Source organism: Ischnura elegans, chromosome 4 (assembly GCF_921293095.1).
Source record: "Ischnura elegans chromosome 4, ioIscEleg1.1, whole genome shotgun sequence".
NCBI lineage: Eukaryota > Metazoa > Arthropoda > Insecta > Odonata > Coenagrionidae > Ischnura > Ischnura elegans.
The window spans coordinates 36,746,176-36,761,462 of record NC_060249.1 but is presented as its reverse complement, the minus strand read 5'-3'; positions in this window follow the sequence as shown (position 1 = coordinate 36,761,462).

Genomic DNA, 15,287 nt, shown 5'->3' with positions numbered 1-15,287 from the left:
GAAGATTTTCGATATAAAACTTCATCTATTAAGGTGCGTTTACACTGTGTAGCATGTTATATGAAACAAGTTACATATGATATTTTTACGAAAAGTTACAAATCCGTGTAACATGTTACAATGTCATTGTGTTAGAAAACAAAAATTTGTGTTATATATGCATTGCTTCGTGTGGGAAACCAAAAACGTGTTGCATAATACGAATTTTTGTTTTAAAACACCATGTGACATGTGACATGGATTTGTAAATTTTTCGTAAAACATATTGTATGTAACTTGTTTTATTCGGTGGGCGACTGCTGAGCGTTTGTGCAGTGGAGGTATAGACAGCCTTTTACGTGGAAGGCCAAAATAAATGCCCACGCTTGTAAACGCTGGAAGCAAGCTGCTGGTTTTCAGGTGTTTGTAACCACCATTTTACGTGAATGCCCCCATAGCTACTTTAACTTGCAAGTGGTCTCTCGAGACATCACCGAATATGAATGCCTTTACGGAAAAATTTCCCATTAAATCAAAATTGCATCATTATGGATCTCTTTCCATTGATATATGCTGAAAAAAGGAGTTGCAGAAATGATGAGGAAGGTAAAATTATTACCTAAAATTTTGAAAGCAGATAAAATTTTCAAGATAAATATGGCATGCTCGCAGGAACACGAAGAGGTCCTTACCATACAGGTTTTCGTAGTTGAAATGATTAACCTCGCTTCATCACTGCGGTGAATAAGAGCATAGAGTGATTAATGCTTGAGACAAGTGATTAGCGATCAAGGAAACCTTCACATCGTGAACTGCTACATTTTCACTTTCCCTCGCGTGGCAATGTCAAACAAAATTCGCACTCAATGAACCACGTTATATTCGCAGTCAAAGGCTGCAACAGCATAAAGCGTTCCGTCAAGCGCAAAGCCATGCTCGGAACAGTTTGAAAAGACCATGTTTGCTCGTAAATATTCCGAGGAGGTCGGGAAACATTTTTACGCTCCACGTTAGAGAAGTGGGTTAAAAAGATGCTATGAATTCTCCTTTCCCCCGTTTGGAAATCTTACGAAACTCTTGAAAGGAGAATTTTTTAACGGATTCTTCTTCAAAGAGAGGCTCGGAATGAACGTTATATTTTTTGCAATCAGTCCATAAAAGGACCGGAAAGTTCACTGGCGCGCGCTCATTTGACGACCCATCGCGTTGAAATACTTTTCTGGGTGAAGAGAATGCGAAGCGGAGATGATAGCATTCATTCTATCTTCGGCAGAATGTAAGGGACGACTTACGGAAAAAAATTAGGAAGTAGATATTCATAGGGAGCACTAAACCTGACATAATAGAACACTTGTAGTGCCTAAGACGTAAAGAACCTGTTGTATCCCAAGTCTGAGACGGCGTTAAGAGGAAAAATTTGCAAGAAGCATGGCCATATTAACCAAAAAATCCGGGAATGATATGTTGGATTTCGAATACATTAAGTTATCAAGAGCGCAGTAAAATAATTATATTTTACGGTTACGGTTTTTTCCACTTATTTTAAACTAATTCAATGAATAAGACGTCTTTTAATAAAAAAATAACGTATATTGACTGTATAATGAAGAATTTAGTTCGGGCAAATACAACAAGCTCAGGAACAGCTTAATACAATTTTGACATAAAGGGGGGCAGTTTGTTGTTAGTCCGAAGAGTAATAGATAAAATGCTTTCCATTCGCGTTATAATTTTTTTAAATAATGGAGCTCAGAAGCTCATTTTTCGTTAAAATTCAATAATTTATATTTGGTGCAACAATCCAAAGAGAAAAAAATCATTCACCTTGACCAGGATTTCTCTGTGGGTTTTTCGCACAATTCGGGTATTGCGGGTAACTCCGTAAAGATAAGACCGAGGATAGTCCGGGTATTCTTAAATTATATTTCACTATTTTTTCATAGCGCCGTGAGGGAAGTTACTACATCGCTTCAGCAGAAACTGTCGCCACCTATCATCATAATAACCCTTTTCGTTTCATTTGTAAGATTCATTGTTCACCAACTTCAAACGAGCATTTTCTTTCGTTTGGCAATATACTACTGAAAACTTGTGAGTAAATTTCCGACGGATGTTTTATTTTCATAACGAGTTAAGCTGCATACTTTCTAACAATTTTAATGCTAAAAATTTTAATTTTTTATGCACGGCATTTGCAAATTTATTCACGAAAAACAATTTTCTTCGAAAAAATGGTATGCCTAGGTGATAGTTTTCCGGGTTTACACCGCGTTGATTCCGCAAAACATGATACAACGCGGTGTAAACCCGGAAAACTATCACCAATCAACTCACCGCGGAAGCCTCCGTAATAATGGTATGCCTAACTAGAAAGTAACCTTAAATACACAGTTTTAACGATAACTTCCAAAAAATCTCCCTGCCAAGATTACGAAACATATAGGGCATGGAAGTTATTCTAAAGATCGGTTTCTGCTATTTCACTTATCTCGTTTTACAGTATTGTTTCAAGTTGTACGAACGCATCTGAAAGTGCACTGGTGTTGAATGGAAAAGTTGCACCAACTCTTGTATCAATATCACCAAGTCTGAAATGATTGTACGCCTGACTGAGAAAAAACAATGGATATAAGCAATTTTGTACCCATTATAAAACGGCTATATTGGGCTGTAGGATTTATATTTTACTTAACTTTCAATATATTTTTTAAATCTGCAGCAATTCAAGCAAATTTATTTCAATTGATTTCCCCGCTTTCCATAGTCGCACGGTGCTGCACAAGTAATTAAATAAGCTCATTGAAACCTGTCAGGACAAATATCCGAAGGTAACGTACTTGAAGTAAAGATAAGAAATGAATGACCCCATTCTAATTCGTGGGAAAGGTAAACATCACACAGCTTCTTGACTCTTGAAAAATAAATGTGAAAAAGCACTGTGGAATCCAGCTGTCATTAAAACAGAAAAAAAAATATCCCGCTGTTTTGGTACCTTGCGAGGTGAGACCACCGCTACCTTTTTCCCTCTTTTAGGAAAGGAGTTCTGATTTATGGAGATAAATAAAAGTCGGTTTCCCCCTTGGAATAAAAAAACCCGAATAGAGTGCACAATATCAATAAAAAGGAACTTCCCTCTCACTCAAGAGGGTGTCGTGACCTTCGCAATTTGCAGTTGGAGAACAGGTGACAAAAGATTTCCCCCACCGCAGATGCTAGACAGGCTGGATAAATACGAGGTATAAGTCTGCAAAGCGCACCAATATGTGCGGCCGATTTTCAATTATTACTATTGCAATATACGTTCTCTCAGGTCTACGACTGCCCAATTCTTCGATTATTATTTTTTAAGGCTGGTCACCCGCCGAATTTTGATTGCTGCAGCCATGTCTCCTATATACCGTAGGGTCCTTATATCCGTTATATGAGGACTATGACTGCAACAGTCGACTATCGTGCTGATAAAAATATTCAGTCCTATCGAGAGATGCCCGCTTTATTTACGATAGTCCAATCTTAAATAGGTGCCCAGAATGTTTTCTGGTGTTTCCTAAAGGGGATCCCACAAGAATGGTAGTCTCAATAAAATGTTCATTACTTAATAATATCCTCTTGACTCTGAGAAATATATTAAGTCTTCACAAAAATAATATGATATGAATAAAATTATGGTTTATTCTAGCATTAAGAATATATTCGTAAAATCTGGGAGTCATACGCCGTGACCACTAGATGGCATTAGTTATGACTCTATCAGATAGGGTTATCCTCAAAAATCTAGAACCACCTTTCAGATGCCTGCGTTAATAAAAGTTCCCTCGTAATTTTAGGAACATATTTTCAGCTCCCGATGGACTCGTGGAGAATGACTTCAAAGATATTGCGAATCGATTGAGGCCGTGGTCGATCTTGTCTTAAGAAGAATTAGCGAAGTTAAAAGATGTCTAACTTTGAATGAAGAAGGAAGAACAAGATACATCAAGATCTGCATACTACCCTCAAGCTGCCTCATTAGGTGTGAGGACACAACTTTTTAACGGTGGATGTAGGCAGTGGAAAAAATTAATAATGCGTTGAAATGTTTTTGATTAATTTCAGATAAACCAGCACAGATTTCTATTTCTACGCAATCATACGTGAAAAGTCAAAAGTCATGGTATTTTCAGAACATTTATCGAAATATAATCAGCGGAATAAATCATATTGGTCATATTTTGGATCATAAATTTGAAGCGATATTACGAAGTGACATCGATGTTTTGGGATGAGGTAGTTATAAGAAGTAACGTCTTACCCTAAAAAACTTCCAGATTTACGTAACCAGGGATAAACGAAAAATTACATAACGCCATGGAGCCGAGCATATATTACATAGTAGCGTTTTTTATGGGCTATTTAAAAAGCCAGTTTCGAGTCCTCGACGAGTTGTTGATCAAGAAATTCTTCTTGGTGATGCGTATTTTCTTTTAAATTTTTTGGCTATTAAACATCACGTTGCGTTTTTTCGGGTACTTATAGGTTTTCCTGCTCACAAAGGATCTATTTTCAGCTTGATGCCGAAGTAGACTATACGTTCTTGTATAAAAATAGGTCAATTTTCCATCATAAGGATCTTTAAATCGTACCTACTTACCTTTCAATATTTTTATGTGCCTACTTTTAATCCTATTTATAAAAATTTAAGGTTAAAAATGAAATTTTCTACCTAGGAAGCCAGTAATGGACGGAGAAAGAAAAGAAATAGTAAGTAGAATTCCACTGGCAAAGAGGGCATTCTGAAATAGAAGAATTTGCTGACACCATCTGAGAAATCGAAAGTGGAAGCATTTGTAATGGGGAGCTACCAAGGAGGTTGTCAATATACTGGAGGGGGCACCACTGGTTCCGAGCGCTGAGCGCAGTGTGGCAGGAATGGGGGTGCTTGAGTAGGAAAGTCGACCAAAACATTGATACTTCGACCAAAACATTCATAATCCCATAAGAGTCAATGCTAAATATTCGGTAAAATATTCGGTCATGATCGTTGTTACGTTAAAATAAACTATCGCAAACGAACACAGTAAATCTTTTCCATCATTATGGGAAGGCTTCGGGAAAATATGCCTCGAATTTTTTTGGTAAAATTATTGTCAATCAATTTATTTCATGTATCTAACATTGATGTGTATGTCATGGGCATTTACCGACCTCCTACTTTAAGGCCAACAGACTTTGTAAATGAATTAGACGAAGCCCTTAACTTTTCTTTTCTGAACACCTGTAACATCAGTTGTTGCATTAGGTGATGTAAATATTGATTATAAAGGAAAAAGTTACATTGTGTCAGAATATAAAGATACTTTGAGTTCTCTGGGTTTAATTAATATAATTAAAGGATACACCAGAGAAGAGATTATGGGGGAATTACTAACAATATCTTCTATAGATCATATACTTTTTAGGGATAACACAAAATTAGTTGATGGTTTTATTATTAAATCAATATTAGGTGACCATTATGTCACTGGTGTGTCAATAAAATAAGAATGATACATAAAGGATAGAAGAAAGGCAGTGAAAAGGAGAATAGCGGTAAGAAAAATTCTAGCATTGATTGCATAAAATTGCATTTACATCGGCTGGTGATACAACTACACTATAATGTGCCGTAATTATAGCGTTGATTAAAAAAATCCTTGAATGCTACTGTTAGTATATTGCTGTTTCATGGACAGCACCCAGTAGCAAAAACACTAAACGATTCAGTTTACTGCGGCGCATCTTGAAAGAAAAATTGTTATGCTACGATTCATTTTTATGTCTCCCATTGCAGATTTAATTCATTGGACGTGGGTATTAAAAAGAATACAGTTTCAATTGCGGTAATGCATTCTTGAATGAAGGGTTCCCTCTGAATGAAACAATAATATTAGGATTCAATACATTTTTTTACTCCTCCACGCAATACCCTTCAATAATGAGTTTCACAAATATTTCTTAATATCATGTCCACCATCAAACTGCGTTTTTTTACCGGTTTCTTCACGCTCTTTGGCGCGGAAGACAGGAAGCCGTGTGAGAAATATCTAACCCACTCTCATTTTCTCAGACTGGGTGAATAAAAGGATTATTCAGCGGATGTAGCAATTATGTGTTACCTCCTTACTGTTGTGTTCCACGGTTATTAGTAGTTCATATGTTTTATTAATATGTTCGGCAGCGGGCGATCACATTCAGATATTACGAGCAGAATGTTGGAGGTGGTAATTATGACAGGATTCACGCTGAGGAAGCGCATCAAAAAACTGCCCCTAAGCGAGCAATTACTTCCAGGAATGCCGATATATAATCGGTTGCCATTTTTACATCAAGTAAATTGATATGAGAAAAGGGGCTTTGTGTTTTAGCCCCAACTAGCGTCAGGACCTTGAACGTGAACCCTAGTTCAACTCGGGTCACCCCCAGCTTTCCCGATGCTGAGTTATTGCCTTGTCTACACTACAGACTTAACTTAAGTGACTTCACTTAAGTACAATCTTAAGTGTGGTGCGGTAGCTACAGTTGAGCTTTAAGTCGACTTCAGCGCCGTGATTTTCTATATTGGGAAACAGTTATGTTGACAGATGAAGATCTAGGAGAGCAATTAGTGATTCTGTGATCCTAAGCCACGGATATTTGAAATAAACTTCCAAACTCCGTGAATTGACTATTTTGGATTCAGATGGTTAAAAGGAAAGACAGATTTAAATCCCTGAGCAAACGCTATTTGGCGTAAGGTTATGGAGTCGAAGGAATTTAGAATTACTAAGCTTGACTTCGTGGAATGACATATTCATAAAGTAAACTAAAACACTTAGTCAAATTCCACTCCTTTATTAAAACCATTGATGTTAAATTTTAACCTTCAATTCCTCCCACGTCCAATTAAATCGCCATATCTTATCCCCCTCGGCATCCCCAGGACTAAAATTGAAGCCCTATGCAATGGTTTCAATAGCAGTGTGTGGGATGTTACTGAGTGCATTCGTTTACGTTATTCTCGATTGTGACACCATGGAAACTTAACTGTTTCACCGGCTCCTTTGCTGTCGTCTCAGTCTTAAAATTCCTTAAATCGTTTCTAAGTTTTATAAAGCGGGTTTCACCGTGAGCAACAGGCATAGCAATTAGTTTTCACGGAAATAAAACCAATAATAAGATGAGAAACTCCACAAAATAAATTCGTCGATTTAATAACCCCAACACTAGAAAGTTAAGTAACGAAATAGAACGCTCAATAACCACATCATGGAATACAGCACAACTTAGAACACAATCAACATCATATGCCATTTACAACACTTGAAGAGCTTCAACCGTGCGGAAACAGTTGCCTACGCAATTTAAGTATGGGTTCTGAGTGACTTAAGTGGAGGTGTGCTTAAAGGAAGCTGGTGACACCTACACTAATACCTTAAATAGAGAGCCAACTTAACTGGTCACTTAAGGTACTGGTGTAGACCCGGCATATGCCTCGTTCAGATTACGATTTTCCGAGCGATCGTCCTAACGATAGTTGGACGAACTAGCAGTGCGAATTCAAGTCCTAACAATTATTCACGTAGTTCCGAACGTTGCCACTTTACGATGGTTAGGCGCTGGGAGACCGGAAGAGGAAGCGACAAGAGAAAGACGAAAAGTTCGTGAAGCTCCCTAAGCTCCATTTTTTTGTCATGAATCTGTCCAAGTAAGGAAGAATATGGGCGGAGGAAAAATTATTCGTTAAATTCAAGTTGAACACAGTAATATCTTGACCCTGCATACCTCAACAGCTTTGCTAACCGTCAATTTCTCGTTCACTTTAGATGTCAGCACCAGAGGGCAGCACAGGTTTTAGCCATCGTTGTGTGAATGCACTATAGTTCCAACGATTGCTGGAACAATCGCAATGTGAACGAGGCATTAGCTAGAATCCCAGTAGGATACAGAAGTGTACATTCCAGTGCGTATGGGTTATGATAACGGATAGGTAAAGTAACAGTTAAAGTAACAAGGTATGGGACGAGGTAAAGTTATTCACAATTTAATTTACACGTGCAAATATTGTCGAGTCCCAATTACAGATTATCATGGCCATCCGGCCAGTGCTGACGTACGCCTTACCAGCGTGGAGTGGTCGCATAGCGTGGACTTCCAGTGCGCCTCCCCGTGTGACGGAGAACGCTGCTCTGAAAAACGTCCTCCACCTGGGATGGAACTACGCAAGAGAGTTCCTATACGCCCTCACAGGCATCGAACCAATTGAAGATCACTTCAAGACAATCGCCAAGGAATACTTCGAGAAAGCCGAACCATCAAACATCACGGACATCCGAAGTCGTCCACACATGACCGCTATAAGGGAGGAGGACCTGCCGCCGAAGAAGAGGCGGAGGTGGAGGACCCTCGCAAAGAAATGGACGGGAGAACCTCTCCGAAGGAAACAACAGGTGAAAAACAAAACTTTGGAAAGCTGATAGGCCCAGGCACTAAGGACTGCCTGGCCAACACACCACTCTGATCACCCCAATTAATATCACAAAAGGAGCACGTTATATACATTCAGAAGATTTGGGTGTTTTTGTATGCAAACGTATCATTATCATCACTTCACTCGTTCTCTCCCAGTAATGAAATGCTAAGATTGGTATACTGCAGCCCTTAATTTCTCCTTATCCCATGATAGGTCCTACGATATTCGAATAATAATTCCTAAGGCTCTTCCCAATATGCTTCTTGATCAGTCCAAGATACTAGTCCTTTGGTCTTCTTCTGGGCACTTCTCCAGCAATTATTCCTTCTATTATGTTACCCGCCTAACTATTGTGTCTCATTGTGTGGCCACTGGCCAATCCGTCGATTTCTTTTTTTGGCGTACAGTGATTCATACCAGGTCTCGAAGTTCTCGATTCTTTTTTGATAACTTTTTCCAATGCCTAAAATTTCTGAACCATAGATTACCTTCACAACTGTTTTCGCGTAATTTCCTTTCATTTATTTACGCAGAATTAACACTTTTCTGATTTCTTTGAACTATAATGAAAAGTGCAGTTACAATTAGCTTTTAAAAATCTATTGAAAATGTCCTATGAAGTTAAAGAAGCACGAGAACTTCTTGTAAGTTTTTAAGCTTCTACTATATACTGTAGTTTGTGAAAATAAATATAGAATTAATTTTAGCTCAAATTCGGAGGAGAAGAATTAGAATAATTTTGTGGAACTAATAGTTTCTTAAAAACGTACCTGCGTACGTGGAATTTTTGGCATGGGATTGCTAAGAGAACAGTAAAATAACGATAATTTGAAAGAAAAAATATCAAATAGTGAAAAATAGTTAGCGCTACTGATAATTCAAGTGCTTTCACACAGCTACTCCCTCTGACTCTCTGATACAACGTATAATTTGAATTTAAACCTTTAGGTGGAAAGATCCGGAGACGAATGCCGTAATTATGTCTCGAGCACTTTCATATGATTCAAATAATAACTGGTGACGACGTTCATCGAAATACAGTCTCATCTTTTCTGCATCACGCTCCCATTTAAGCGGCCGTGACATTTTTGGGTCGGCCTTAAAGCCTCCGTGAAGCAAGCCCGTTTAGAGTGGATCGTAAATTTCACGTACTCACCTGGCCAAAGGGAAAATTTAATCTCACTTTGATATAAATGGCCTTGAACCATCTTGACTATTATTGATTGTAAAATAGTTAATATTCATGCCAAAGTATCCATATGTTTCAAGATATATTTCTTCATCAGGCACAAGGACGGCTTTAGTGCCTACTGTGTAAACAATGAGAGAATAAGTATGAGGATGAATTACCATTTACAACAATTACTGAAGAAATCTATTGTTTTAAGAAAGTAAAAGTAAGAACATCCACTGCAAGGTGAATTGTAGGAGTAGCTATGTCAAATCAATCTTAGAATTGTTATTTGATGATGCTGGTGATGTTGATTTCAAATAAGAAAATAATGACGGGTACGATGTGCAGAAATGCCTTGTGTGCCTTGTAGACACATGGGAAACAAATACAAAATTTAGTACTTTGATTTCACTCAGCATTGATTTCCTATTGCTGAAAATGTACTCTAGCTATGTTTACGCAGTAAATATGTGAAATTCTTACAGTGAAGAGTCAAAGCCGCCGTTATGGTGACGGACTTTGTGTAGCGATAAGCCACATGAAAACCATAATAAGAAGACGGAACAACCTGATAGGCCACATCTTGATACATGATGGCCTGATGAAGTCAATCATCAAGGGACAAGTGGATGGCAAGAACGGAAATGAATTACCTCGAATTAAATATCTGGAACAGGTAAAGAAGAATATGAAAGAGAGGAAATAGGTAGGTTTGAAAAAAGAATAGGTGAAAGGAGAATTGAGTGAAGACCTTCGTCAAACTAATCTTGACCTGTGATGATGAATCCTTTATTTTTGTGTAGCCATATTTACGATTTTGTGATACCTATGCTATCACTACTATAGAAAAGTAAAATTTATTATCTACTTATTTAAACATTTTCATAGTCGGCCGCTTCATAAAAACAATGTGGATCTTTACTTCAAGTCATATGCCTCATAAAGATCAAGGATGCCTACATACGGTAAAGGCATATTATTTATTTAAAAATTATCTGAGGTTTTTTTCTCTCCTCCCCGAATCAAGCGGAAAGAGTCGTCACGCGGGAGAAAGGTGAGATTGATCCCGGCTTCCACCCGCACCGCCTGGGGGCAATCAAGAGGGCATCCCCATCGCAAAGAGAGAATCTGGCACGGGTCATAACGTCGTCAATAGAGCCTGAACTTTCTTTACTTTCTACGGGGGATGATGACTAAGATGAGGTTACGGCTGAGGGGGTGGGAGAAGGGGGGGGGAGGTGGCTTGGAGGTTATGAGGTGAAACGGGGAAGGAGGAGAAAGGTCCCCCTGTACCAGTCGGATCGGATCGGGCCCTCACATCGAGTGTCTCTCAATTGATCTTTGGAGTCCTGTTTCCGTCCGAAGATGCTACCGCGCGTTTTCGGCTCCCATCGCTGAGAAATTAATAAAAACCGCTGGAGGATGACACGGATGGAAAACGAGCTTTCCGGAAAAATTTCTTTTTTTTTATTGATATTTGCCGCCTCGCGATGAATAGAAAGTGATATACCTGTTGCGGAACCGATTGGGCATTTTTCGAACTGCAGTCACAGCCTGAACCTCCTTCGAAAAGAGAAGAATATCGAGACACGTTTTTTTTCTGTCACACACGACCAATATCTGTAGGAGAAATCGCTTCACGTGATGAATGGGCCAACGTACATGAGATCGCTAAACAAAAAATATTAGGCACTCATTTTCGCAGGTTTTTAAAAAGTGGAATGGACGCAAAACTAATTCAAAATATTTTATTCGTAACCTTTTCTTGCCTACTCAGTGACTGAAGAACTTTTACTGAGGCCGATGCATTTTACCGCAAAGAAATATTGGAGAGAGAGGTGGCATAAAAAAAAGTTTTTTTAAGTATACCGGGACTAGCCACGGTGATAACTTTTACGGGAGTCACCCGCAATGCACAAATTGTGTGAAAAATCCACAGAGAAAAAATCATTCGCCTTGACCAGGGTCCTTGATCCTTGTCAAGGCGAATGAAGGCTCAGTGAGCCGAAACGCGTTGTATGCAGTAAAAAAAATTGTGGCAAAGTGCTACGATCTTTTATTTATCTAAATATGTCTGACTTCCACCAATTGAAGCCTGAATCTGTTGATTTATCATTGCATGAAAATTCGCTTGTACGTTGAATTTTATTGAAAATATGATAAAAATTTGTGCATTTATTCCTGAAATGTATTATTTTCCAATAAAAGCAGTTAAAAATAGGGTTTCCGCGCATCTTGCAAATGTTAATAACGCTTATGGGTCCAATATTGCTCCCCATTCTCCACTCTCTTCTTTCTCTGAACAGTAATAATTATGCCCTTCTCCTCGACTGTATTTTCCGTTAAGCACATATATATCATAGGCCATTTACTATGCCTTATCTCCTGCGCTTTCAGTTATCTCTTCTGGAAAATTACTAATTCTAGTTGAATAATCCTACGTAATAGGCATAATCACCGCTATTCTTTTTCGAAATATGGTAATTTGGCAATGAAAGTGGTTTTTTCTGCATTGTAGCTAGATAATGAATCCTGATTTTCACCCGTTTTTTTCTATGATGTTGCTGCATTTGATTACTATGAAAGTTTTCTGACAGTTTTGGTACCAGTTTGGGTTTTCCTTTCATTATTATGAAAATATTCTGATATTTATGGTAATTTTACATGGAGCAGTTTGCGAATCACACCAGCCTGTTAATCCTCCCAAATTGAGTTTCTTTTTTTCAATTTCAAGTAAAGCTTACACACTGCACTGCATATGAAACTCAAATAAAAGTTTTTGTGATGGACTTAATATTCATGTTTTTCCATTAGACGTTCTACCATTTAGGTTAATGAAGGGGGTTTCAGGTTATTTATAGCATGCCACATATACATCCACATACTACCCCGCAAGCCGCCTAAAGAGGCATGTGGCAGGGGATATTATGACACCGTCAACATATAAAAAGCAAACGCTCAAACATTATTACGACTAGCATTTATTAAAGTCCTTTATCGTTCGGGGGAAAAACAAATTCCCATATGTATCCGTTTGGAAACATATCTATCTTAGTTTATCGCTTCTGTCAGGCCTGGAAATATTGTGGGGCTCAAAGATGATGTTCTCCGTGTCGCTCCTAAGGTATCCATTCTCAATTGTTCTACCATTCTAAGCCTAGCGCGCATCCTGCGAGTCTCTAGCAGCTCCTAAACCTCATCCCCACCTACTACATCGATTTTTAAATGGACCTCATCGGAACATGATTCTGGAAATTTTTTCGCACGTCGCTAAGATCATGGAGGCTTACTCTCGAAAGGCTTAAAATTGGACAAGCACAAAATTAAAAAAAAAACACCTCATCACTTACTGGGAAAGCACCTATCGTAAAAATTATGGGAACGAAGGCCGAAGAGTGCTCGGCTCCCGTCCAAATTTCACGAAAGTTGTTCTCCCATGGACAGATTGAGTGCCTTCCGCCTCTTGTGCTTGAGATGCGTGGGATCCTGACAGCGCCGACATGACCATAAGTATTGGTCTTGGATTTTTTTCTCCTCTCTCTCTTCAAATATGCACGAGAGATCATGGGGAGAAACCTCGGCCCTCTGGTCTCCACTCTTTCAAGTGGCGAAGCGATGAGTTAAAATCCCTACCGGCTGATTCCTTCCTTCTCTCTCTCTCTCTCTTGAGGAAATTTTTATTGCTCACAGGAAGGTGTGCGTGCGAAGAGGAAAAAACAGTTTTTCTTAAGTAAGCAGGCGACGAAGCGAAATTTCTTTTCCTGAAAATGAAAAAATATGCACTTCCAATAATACCAAATAAGCAGCTATTTTTAAAATACATTGTCTCGGGCGCGACATGATGGAATCGACTTAACATAATGAAATTATGAAATTTGTTAAATACTTAATAATACCCAAGAGAGGTAGGCTTCAGACGGTCGGGATTTAAACTCATCCCTTCTCGACTTACGGATGTATCTACGCTGAAACACGGCTTAAAACAAATAAGCATTAATTTCAGCATTTCGGTCAGTGGCTTACTTACGAGGAGCTAACTTTTTTTTTGCTTCCTCTCACGCAAACGCAGGCTCATGAGCAATAAAAATTCTCCCAAGAGAGAGGAAGGAGAGGTAGGCTTCAGACGGTCGGGATTTAAACTCATCCCTTCACGACTTACGGATGTATCTACGCTGAAACACGGCTTAAAACAAATAAGCATTAATTTCAGCATTTCGTCGATATTGATTTAAAAACAGATTTCTTCTCGCTCCTCGCTTTATGCGAACGACTTTTATTCTCATGTTTAATACTCATACCACATTTTACATTTATACTTGCATTTAGACTGACTTTTACCAACGATATTTACAGGTAAGAGTAAGGGATTGTTAACTCTCTGAGCCACAAATAAACAAGAGTCAATATAGACTATTAAAATTGCTGCTTTTCAAATGCAATTTCCAAAAACAATTCATGATACGTTTTCATTTAAACAAGCATATTCCCGATTTTCTTAGTACCGCGTGTAGTAAGTGATTGTGCCACTTCGATGGTGACTTACATGACATCAAGTTCAAGGGCGTGCACTGGATCAAAACAAGGGGGGGAGGGGCAAGCCATGGTTGTTTAAGTCGTAACATTTAAGCATGGAAAAGGTGAATGAAACCAACACTTAAAGAAACTATTACAGTGCTATATTATTTTTTTTAAACTATTTGCTTGAAAATATTATTTTAGTTACGTCTTATACTAATATCATTTTTCGCGGCTTTATAGAAAATTTGTTGAAAACTTTCGTTTAAATCCAGTCCTGAGTTTCCTTAAAGACTTTTGCGATCATTGCATCTAGGGGGGGGGGGGAGTGAGAGGGGAAGCTGCCGCCTCCTTCCCCTCGCTTGGGTACGCCCATGATTAAGCTATTTTAAATTAAACCTTTTTCACATGCAAATAAAATCAACTGATTTGGGCGTTACTTGGTGGAACGATGAAATGTTCATGGTGAAACAAAACACAGTACTATTCTACAAACTTTTCCCAATCCTCTCAAGACCCTCCAATCCAATCAACAATGCCCAACCAACAATGCTCCTCCTAATTTAGTTCCCCCCTCCTCCTTCCCTCACACTATTGTTGGATAAATAAGGCTGGACGTTGTACGCTATTGCTCAGTTAGTCTTGATAATGACGGTGTAAACGTCGAAACCAGTAGACTGTTAAAATAAAAGTTTGTGGAATAGTACTATGTTTTGTTTCACCATGAACTTTTTCACATACAGCCATAGACTCCAATTTGAAGTGAAAATTAAAATTACAGTATAAAAAATAGCAAAGAAAAAACTAAAGGAGAGAGGATTACATTCAATTATCTGAAAGATAGGACAAAGCATGTGCGGTGGAGTGATAGCGCCATAAGTAAAAATTATCGATGGTTGGAGGGAGTGAGTTTAAAAGGGAGGAGAGGCGATATAAAGGCAAGCACTTCGGCAGGGATATCCTGGGAATATGCAGATGGAGTAGGGAGAGCGAGCCGGTGGGTCGAGTTGGTATCCTTATATTCAACAGAAAAATTCAGGGCAGTCAGGGGACAAGTTTAAGATATCATGAAGAAATTTTAAGTCCATTTAAAGTCTAAGGTTCTTTAGGTTAGATAAGGATAAATAAGATAGCATAGCATCAGAGGGCGTA